Raw genomic sequence first — 10,204 nt, 5'->3', positions numbered from 1 at the left:
AGTGTTAAGTCATTAAGACTTAATGATATGTAATTCCGTCTCCGCAATCCTTTTTACATCCTATATCTTGATGCTGCTCCCAACAACAAAGATACAACTGCATTCTCCTCCTACTTGGATGGTGTCCACAAACATAGATGTGCCCCAAGGTTGTAATTACATCAAAGTCTTGCGAACAAGTCATTATTCTTTGTTCTATATCGTATATCGTGCAATGCCCTCTTAGTCGGCCTCATAATTGGCTAATCCTCTGGGCCGCACCCCAGCATCATGCATGTTGACTGTTTGAGTACACTCTGCTCGCAAAACTATGTAAATTCTAGGGTTAATAGTCGACTAAACTGTTAGTCAATGAGAAGAGTCGACCAAGTTTTCATTGGTCAGTTATTCGCAGAAACCGCAAATTCGCAAAAACCCCAACAACCTTAAACTCCATTCAGGAGCTTTACCTTGTCGTTAGGGCCCGGACGAAAGAATCATGGGATTGTTGCAACACGGACCTTTTTCTCTTGTAACACCGAAGTCACTTACTGGCACGCACAGATGTATTATCTACGATAATTATACATGTCGCTGCTGCAAACTGTGGGATTTGCAATTAGCTAGTAAGCTGTCCTATTGGCTGACTCTGAATTATTACTGTTAACGATGTAGCACAGTGTTAACAGAGTTACTTATAACATTCTTTCTCAATCCATTTTCTGATGCCCCCAAAATATGTAACTAATAACATAATTGTGCAACGACTAATAGCTTGAACTAACGATTACTAGTAGAGTAGGAAAACCTTAAGTTGGGGGCAGCCCAAGTAAATTTGAATATTAAGATACTACACTGCATAAATAGAAGTGTGAGACTATGGAGCTGGCATTCGTCTTTAAAATGTCATCCCCAACCTCCAACAAAAGGCAACAAATTTCAATCACTTAATGGTGTGGAACACTCACCTCATTTATATTTAGAAACTTCCAAAGCTTTGTTGGCTTCAATTTGAGCCAGTTGACAGTTGCAGTAACTCAGTATTTGAATTTACAGCTTTTGTTTCCACTCCGCTGAAAGCAAACAGGCCCCAAGTTTGGGCTGCTCATTATGAACTTGTGATAACCCAAGGTTTAGGTTGACAGGAAACAAAAGGTATCAGAAACCATCCTGGGGGCTAGTCGTGGCCTAAGTAACTTAACCTTTCTGTCTTTCAGCCAATGGAGAATCTTTTCCAGGATCACTGCACTGATGCTGACCTAGAAGATGGAGTAGTGGTGTCAGTGATCCCGTGCCCCCTGTCAGAACAGAACCTTGCTGTCCTTCAGCGAGAAGGGAGTTCGTTTCTATTTATTTTGTATTTAACTGCTAGCTAACAATCAACCAGGTGCAGCTTGGCCAGGTTTCAGACTTGGTCATAAACAGAAAGTGCAATAATAAAACATGACAAACACTTGCAGTTCATTTGTATTTTGATTTATTTTTTGTGTTTCATACAGTGTAAGGCAAATACAAAGGAATATTTGAGACATCTGAGTGCAACCATTACCAGATACTTTTAGCCCATTTTTCAACATCAAGTTATAATTCACAGGTTCCTGAATGGTGAATGTGTTCATATAGTAGATTAAAGTTAAAAGTCAAAACAAAGGGGTGTTTGGTTGCAGTACGTGCCTATGACATTACAAATGAAACTGTAATTACACTCTTTTTCAAAGTGTGTGACAATGGAAAGGCCCCTTTGTGCTTTGACTTTACTCGTAAATTGTTAAGCTAATAACTAGAAATTGTGTGGTTTAGTATCCGTTCCACACACTTGTGGTCAAAGTGGACAGTCATCTTAAAAGTTTCTCTCACTGAAAGAAGTACCTGTCTGTGTGACTGTCTAGTCAACCATTGCATCCTCGTCCTCAGCAGTTTAATGTGAGGAAATTCAAAATGAGACAATGTCTAAATAGCTGAATACAACTGGACAAAACCAGACAAAGACGTGACATTACTTTGAAGCACCTATTTTGGGTCTGCAAAATCACAAGATCCTGCTCACAATTAGTATTAAAAACTGGAAAAGTTCATTTGTAATTTGTAAAAGCTATTTGCATGCATCCTTCAGTATTAAGAGATTGAATTACTTGTTGGTTTTAGTGTTTCATTATTAGAAACTTGGTCAATTTAAGTGGTTGAAAGAGTAGTAACAGTAGTGCTGTAGTAACAGTAATAGTAGTAATAGCAGCAGCAGAAGAACTAATACTGTAATGGCAGCAGTAGTAGTTGTAACATTAACAGGCTACCCGAAGTAGTAGGAATTGATAGGTTAAACCGTTCAAAAGCATATGAGTGCAAAATGTAGGTGGAAGAACACAGAATAAGAGTGAACCAAGCACAGTAATAAACAACAAAGTAAGCGATAGTGAGTGCTTTGGTAAAGCACACTTACACCCCCTGCCCAACTGCAATTTGTGCTTATGGAGTAAACAACACTTGCCCTCAAGTTATCTAGGGTTTGTGCCTCTGTTGCATGCTTCTGTATACCGCTTTCGCTCATCACTGGGGCCAAGTGTGACACATTGAGTTCACCTAAAATAAACACACCAAGCAAAAGAGAAAAAAACATTTGTCCAAAATACTATGAGCAGGAAGAAGATTTTTATGTTATTTAAAATGATTTCAGTGGTATTAAGACCTCAAGACTTTTATATTTGGAGCCATATAGCAGCTAACATGTCTCTGGTTCAGGAGATCATGTGGGCTTACCTTATCATCATCACCTGCCACAAAGAGGCTACGGCAAAGCACCCTGTTCCTTTCCACGAAACCTATTAGGGTGTAAAGTTGTAGTCCCTCATGAAGTTGTCTTAGCATGACAGTTTGTCTTGCAGCCAAGTGCAGCAGAATTGCTCTTCATATGGATACAACAGAAAAACAGATGTCATGTCCCACATTTATTTGTCAAGTAAATTCTAAAACTTTTATGCAATCATTTTTTAATTATTATTGTCAATTACTGTTATTTTTAGGGAGTAGAAGGAGGGTAAAGGATGCAGGACATAGATGAGACATAAATGATTCAAGAGAAGAAATTAAATTCCTACTTGGCATTACAGTCATTTTTCTAATCCATTTATATAACATAATGTTTGATGTCGATGAAGTACAAAATATTTTTTTAATACCAAAACTTTCAGGTCTGGAAAGCCTTTTCAAATGTCATTGACTTTCAAGTTGGTTCATGACTGTAGAATGGCTTGGGGTCCAAATCAAGTCAAGTCAAATGTTTGGCCTGAAGGTAGGAAACAATCATGAGGTCACAACAATTACAACAAATTTTCCTTTGGCAAATGTGAATGTGTTCATCAAATATACCAATCAAACACACTCCTTGATATCATGTGCACAAAGCTGACATTTTGGTCTGATAGTGGCAATACAAGAGATGTCATGAGATCAAGGTCCACAAGGTTCAGAATGAGAATCAATGTGTTCATCAAATGTCATGGCAATAGATTTATTATGTTTCTCTGGATCTAAGTATTGGACAGACAGACTGAAGGATTGACACAGTTGACCCAGCCTGGCCACTGGGGAAAAATAAATGTGAGCTGACACTTTCTCTATAAGTTATTTTAAACAGTATATAAAAATCATATTTTAAATCTTGTTATTTTGTCATTGTTGTCCTCATTAATAGGCCCTGTGTAGGAAATTAAGAAGAAAATTAAAGACTAAGTTCCACCACAATAAAATGACATCTTAAATGGAATATAAAACCACATAGGCTGTCAATGAATTACAGCAGCCTTGAGCCTTTTTCCTCTACTATTTTCCCACTTTTTATTTCTGTTTTAGTTATTGTTTCGATATTTTATTATTATTATTGTTTCATTGTGGAATTTCACATTAATGTGACGTGTCTGAGTCCCTAGAAAAGTATAATACAAATAAAATGGTATTATTACAGGAGGGTAAATCCCTAGAGTGAAACAAGAGTTTGGCTTCTTGGTGGTGTTAGAGTGAAGGTCATGAGTTCACCAGGCAATGAGATGCTTCCTCTCTGTATCATTAATGTGCACAGTAACTTTGAAAAGATTCAAATAAATGGTACTCAAGTGATCACTTTGACAGCCAGGATCTGCAGTGCTGAATGCAGAGAATCCACAATCAAAGAACATAATTTCGAGGATATAATAATTTGCTGTGCAAGATACCATCCTGAACAATGGTGAAAACTCCAGGTCATGATTCCAGTCACAGACAACTTTGGCGCTAGGCCACCTTGCGCAAGGCTTACAGTAAACATTTCCCCAGCAACTGTGGAAGGATAGCGAATAAATGAATGAGCAAAAACAGACCATAAATCTTTATTAGTTACAGTTTAACTACAGTACAAGTGTGTATGCAGAGTCGTGCAACTGAAAATACATGTATATGTCAGAAAAGCACCATAACAGGCCATTATTAAGGTTAATTTTAGTATTTCGGCATTTTCCTTTTGCCACCCCCTCCCTCAAAGAGCCAAGTGTCTATGTCAAGCAATCATCTATTAGGTAAATTATGGAATACATTTTTTAGGCAACCTTCCCGCACCATCTTCAAAGAAAATATACACTTTAACCACTCAAAGTTCAAGATTCAAGATGATTTATTTATCATTATACCACAAGGATGTACAATAAAATGAAAGATTGTAATCCCTTCATGCTACACACATAGAACATAACACTGCATGCATGTCTTAGCTAAACTGAACATCCCCTATCCAAGTTACTCTCTTAGTCCCCAGTATTAGTTCCACTGTTGGATATTCCTTCTGGCATACAGGGCACTTTCCCTTTGTTGACTAAAACAAAAAGACACAAAATTCATTACAAAATATTGAACAGTCTGAATGAGCACATGTCAGCTGATTTTACCCCAGATGTGAGAAATTCTTACATTCAGCTTTTGGCATGAGTGAAACGTCCTGGGCATCGCAGGGAAGAGGTGCTAGATCAAATTCTTTGTTTTACACTAGCTGCTCCAGTGATTGTTTTCATCCTTGGATATGCACTTATAAACAAGCTGGATACCTAAAATGTAAGTCAGTATTATGAATTTTCTTTAATTTTGAGTCAGAGAAAGAAAGATAGATCACCTCTTTGAATGAGTCATGTCTTCAAGCATGTACAGAATTATTTTCCCCAGACCTGACTGCATGTGTTGTAGGTCCTGAACCCCTAACCCTAACTCATTATCACTACAGGAGGCAGAGAAACAGCTAAACATCTGGCACAAAACTGAATAGAGTGTAAACAACTGCAGGATTTAGTGAGAGTCGCTAAAATATGGAGAAAGCTATGAGTGCTTGAGCAGAACTAGTGTAAGTTCAAATGTATCATAAAAAAATTGCCAATGTAATGACGGATCTAAAAAGAAAATTTACCTGGATTGATCAAAAATATGGTACCGGCAACACACAACAAAGATGCTCTATAACTCTGCACACAAACAATGGCAATCGGAAATCCAGGAATTGCACCATAGCAAGGAAGAAATAATGGACTAAAATGAAAAAATCTATCTCTCAGTACAAATGTATGTGGATGTAATATGGATCGTATATCTTCATTGCCCATAGTAAAACATTAATATACTCACTACAATAGCCTATATACCATGCTTGCATTTGTTTGATATTCCAGCTTCTGATGTGTTTATAGACCCACTAAGTGGCACCACATTAAGAGTCCAGTATTCCAGTGAATCGATTATCTGTCCAGCCACGTGTGAAACCCTCATTTCACCAGGCCATGGCAGGCAATTAATTTTCCATTAATTCTTACTTTGACCCCATAGATCTGCAAAGTAATGAAAAAGCAGATAGACTTGTGAAAAAGATTGGTGGCTTTTGGATCTTTATAACTGTGACAGGAGTACCGCACAGTAGCCAATTCTTTTGATACAGTTCAATATTGAGTTAATAATGCGTTCAACATACATAACACCCAGATGCACCACTTTATATGTAAGCTACACCGATCTGCTGCGACAACTTTAAATGCAATGTATGTAACCTCGAACAGTTCTTTCAATGACCACTAAACGGACTCCTTGATTTTAAGATACCTGTTTCAACATGTCGCACCAAGTGAGGTTGCTACACGCTCGTAGGTCGTCGAACTAGTATGAATTTGTGTCACTCAAATTACAGTTCTTAGCTGAAGGGTAGTAGTAGCCTACCTACGTGCAAAGGCTCTGTAGCTAAAGGACACTACAAACACTGACATTCACTTGCCAAAATGTACTATAGGCTACATTCTTAGAAACATTTTGTTGGTAAAGATGCTCCTCAAGAACTCTCTGTTAGTCAAACAGACATATCAAGATGTCTTAAAGAAATCCCTCTCTGGAAATATTTTTTCCTAAGAGATCCTTTGGAGGATGAAAGATACTGGAAATAAAACCAGCAAAAAAAAAACTTTAGTTTCCTGCAACCATAAATGTTAAAGTTGGGCGTAATTCAATAATTTAAGAACTATGTTAGTTATTGAAGGGTTTGCTGAAGATTTATGGCTCTGTGAGTTTTTAACACTAATTATACAGCATGTTTACTTAACTTAAACTTTATTGCCCCCAAGGGGCAGCATAATGTAAAACCTGGAGTACATTCAGCCATTATCATCACCCACACTTAAAACAAGATCACTATCATAAACCTACTAATATTATATGGAACACTATTGCTCAGTTGACTGATCCTGAGCATTTAACAGTTTCATGGCACAAGAACTTCTTAGAAAATAATGTTGATCTGAAGTTATGGTATCAAACATGGTTAATGATAAAAAAAAGCTGTTATTTTGCCAAACTGCTTGCAGATGTTAAACATTTTAACTTCAGCAGGGGTAGTGGCAGCACACGTAGCCAAAAAACATTATGACTTATCTCTCATACTTATGTCAAACAAGATTCGGATCTGGCTCTTGTTTGTGCAGCCGCACATATTAAGCTAACTTACTGAGTTACTGAGTAAAGCATCAAAGACATGTTTGCTTAAATTATTTCCATACAAAAATCCCCAACAGTACCTATCTTACCAGTGGAGTCAGGAACCTTGTTTTTGTCATCGAAGTCAGAACACTGTGTCATAACACACAGTTTATGAGGGTTTGGAAAACGTGCTTGTCTGATGTTTTCAAGCATGCAGGACCAACAGATTTCGCCAGGACATTTCCTGTTATTCATACAGTAGGTGTGACATGTAATCCCTCAGAGGTAACCTTCAGGCACCCACACTAACAGTAAACGACTTTAGACTGAGGACTTAACGATTATAATTGATGCCGTCTGTGGTGAGATGCATCGTCTCTGATGCCTATTTACAAGCACATTTAAATTTGTCAGTAAACATGCAAAACTATAGCAACTGAAGTACCACTATATATGTGGTAGGAGTTTTGAGTCGACCAAAACTATGCTATTCACATTAACCCCAGGTAATGTGAAAAAAAGTAGAGCCTTATAACAACATTTATGTGACAAGAAGCCTCCAGGTGAGAAGACTCTGTAGAGAGTGAATGGATTTTGCTGCGGTAACTGATTCCCTGCTTGATTACAACATAATGTAAAGTCTGTAGTTTAAGAGAGAACTATACAGCCTACACAGTATGGTGAGGTGCTTCAATTTCTCAGTGTGGCAAATGCTGCAGCCCCAGTTTGTGCCAATAAATCTTCAAGCATGCGTGTGCACAGCAATTACTTGAACTTACAACTGCCAAATTTTATAAATCTGTTTAAGTTTTTGTAAATTGTTGGATAACCACATATTGACTGAAAAGGCATGGTTGTCGTAAATATCAATATGCCCTGGTTAGTCGTATAACATGCATTACTGAATAATTTGTATGGAGTCTGACTGCTTGGACAAATAGAGGAGGAGGAAGCAACGAGCTGTCACTCAGCCCTTTTAATAAGCACCACAATCATCATCGTTAACCTTAAAATTAAAACAAACAACTGACAAAAGACTATCGGTGGGTGAACCAGTGGGTGTTCTTCAATAATTCAAAAGTTATGTTAGTTATTGAAGGGTTTGCTTAAGATTCATGACTCTGTGAGTTTTTAACACTAATTATACAGCATGTTTACTTAACTTCAACTTTATTGTCCCCAAGGGGCAGCATAACATAAAACCTGGAGCCATTATCATCACCCACGCTTAAAATAAGATCACTATCATCACCCACTAAAATTATGGAACACTATTCCTCACCTGAGCATTTAGGAGTTTCATGGCAAAATCATTTCTTCATAATAATAATAATAATTATTATTATTATTATATGTCATAATAATGATCTGCAGCTACAGTATCAACTTTTAATGCAAAGTGTTTCAGCTTGTACTGTACTTTCAGCGGCTTCTAAGATACCCTGTCCCTACATGTTACATCCAGTGAGGCTGCTACACATTCGTAGGTAGTAGAACTAGTATGAATTTGTGTTGTCACTTAAGGTCAAATTATAGTTATTTGCTGAAGGGTTTTAGTACCTACATGCAAAGGCTCTGTAGCTGAAGGACCCTGCAAACACTGACATTGACTTCCTCAAAATGCACTATATATTCTTAGAAACCAGGAAGGCCATTCTAATGCTGTGTCTGCCTGAGGCAAAATTGTTCGAGGAGTCTGTCTGAAGGTTAATCGCCACATTTGCAGACTAGAAACTGAGCCATTCCTGTTCTTTTTTTATTGAGCAATTTATCTTCTAAATGGACAGAGTTTGGATCTCACCTCTGCTGTCTGGTCCAGTTCCAGAGCTTGCCAATGCATCTAAATATGAGCCTATTTTTGTCACACAGAGTGCATTATTGCACACTCCTCCATGTGAGGACTGTATTTACTAAACATATACAGTGATTTGAAATACACATAAAGTGTGTGTAATTCACCTAGCTTCTGAAAGACCTGACTATAATCCACTGGGCTTTATATTCAGAAAGTAATTTTATTCCTTGTTCTACCCAGAAGGAAAAAATAGATAAAGCTCCCTGAGAACAATAATAAGAAATGACACTTGTTATATTTCCTCTTTGCCTTTATCAGGGTAGCCACTTCTTTTTTTTCTGGGAAGCCACAATGAATTATCAGAAGCAATAAATTAAGTACCCAAATACACAATGAGAAGGAACACTTCTTTCACTTTAGTTCTTACTGTATTATTTTCCCAGCCTTCTTTCTTCATGATTATCCTCTACAGTATTGGGCCTGATGTGAGCTTACACTCCATATTTCTGATTGCTCGTGTTTGTAATGAAAAACCTAATTTGTCTTCTGTTTAAGTCACATTATTTGGCCCTAAGAAATGATGGTCCACCAGCACACGATTTACAGCCAAAGTTTTGTTCTTGTCACCTTTTCACTTTATAACAAGAATAAGAGTCTACAGCCAACGTCTCAGAGGCTGCACTAAGACACAGCGGTGCTTCTGAGCTAAATGCTAATACGCTCACAATGATACAAGCAGGTATTATGTTTAACATTTAACCATCTTAGTCAACCATGTTAGCAATTAGCACTAAACACAAAGTACTAAGTAATAGTGGTTATAGAGCGATTTTACTCAAAACCCCTAATGTCAGCCTCATTGTGAAACTGCCTGACATCATCTTCAACACAATAACCCCCTTCCCTTTTCCAGCAGTTGGTAAACAACACAAACACAGGAGATTCAGCTGCAGCCTATATTCGCTAACAAACTGTAGCCTACGCTTTACATTTACAAACTTCACTGCTCACCATTTCCTTTGCATTCTTTCTGCACCCCTCTCTTTCTCACTGCTACTTGGTGGGATAACTTTACAGGACTAGTAAACAAGAACTAAGCCTCTGCCCCTGTTTGGGAGTATTTTGGGTTTTAGTCCTGATGACGGCGAGCCAGTCAACACAGAAGAAGCTGTGTGCATATCATCTCATTCAGCCCACTGATGTTTATATCTATGGCAACACTTTTCATCATGTCCTTTAGTAAGAATCTATGGAAGGGCACTTTATATATACATCATTCAATGGGCCACGAGTATTTAAACTACCATCATTTACATTATAGCCTGGTAAAATGTAAGGACGGTATGAAGGTATGAAAAAATAGATACTACCCAAACATGGTTCTCAGTGTGCCATTAGTCAGTAAATGGGCACAAGTCTTCCAATTATTTTGGATCAGTTCAGCAGAAGTCCAGTAAGACATAT

Source organism: Micropterus salmoides, unplaced genomic scaffold (assembly GCF_014851395.1).
Source record: "Micropterus salmoides isolate LMB-PRFRI ecotype aquatic unplaced genomic scaffold, ASM1485139v1 Ms_hic_scaffold_5, whole genome shotgun sequence".
In the NCBI taxonomy this organism is placed as follows: Eukaryota; Metazoa; Chordata; class Actinopteri; order Centrarchiformes; family Centrarchidae; genus Micropterus; species Micropterus salmoides.
Note: the sequence above shows the minus strand (reverse complement) of the source record.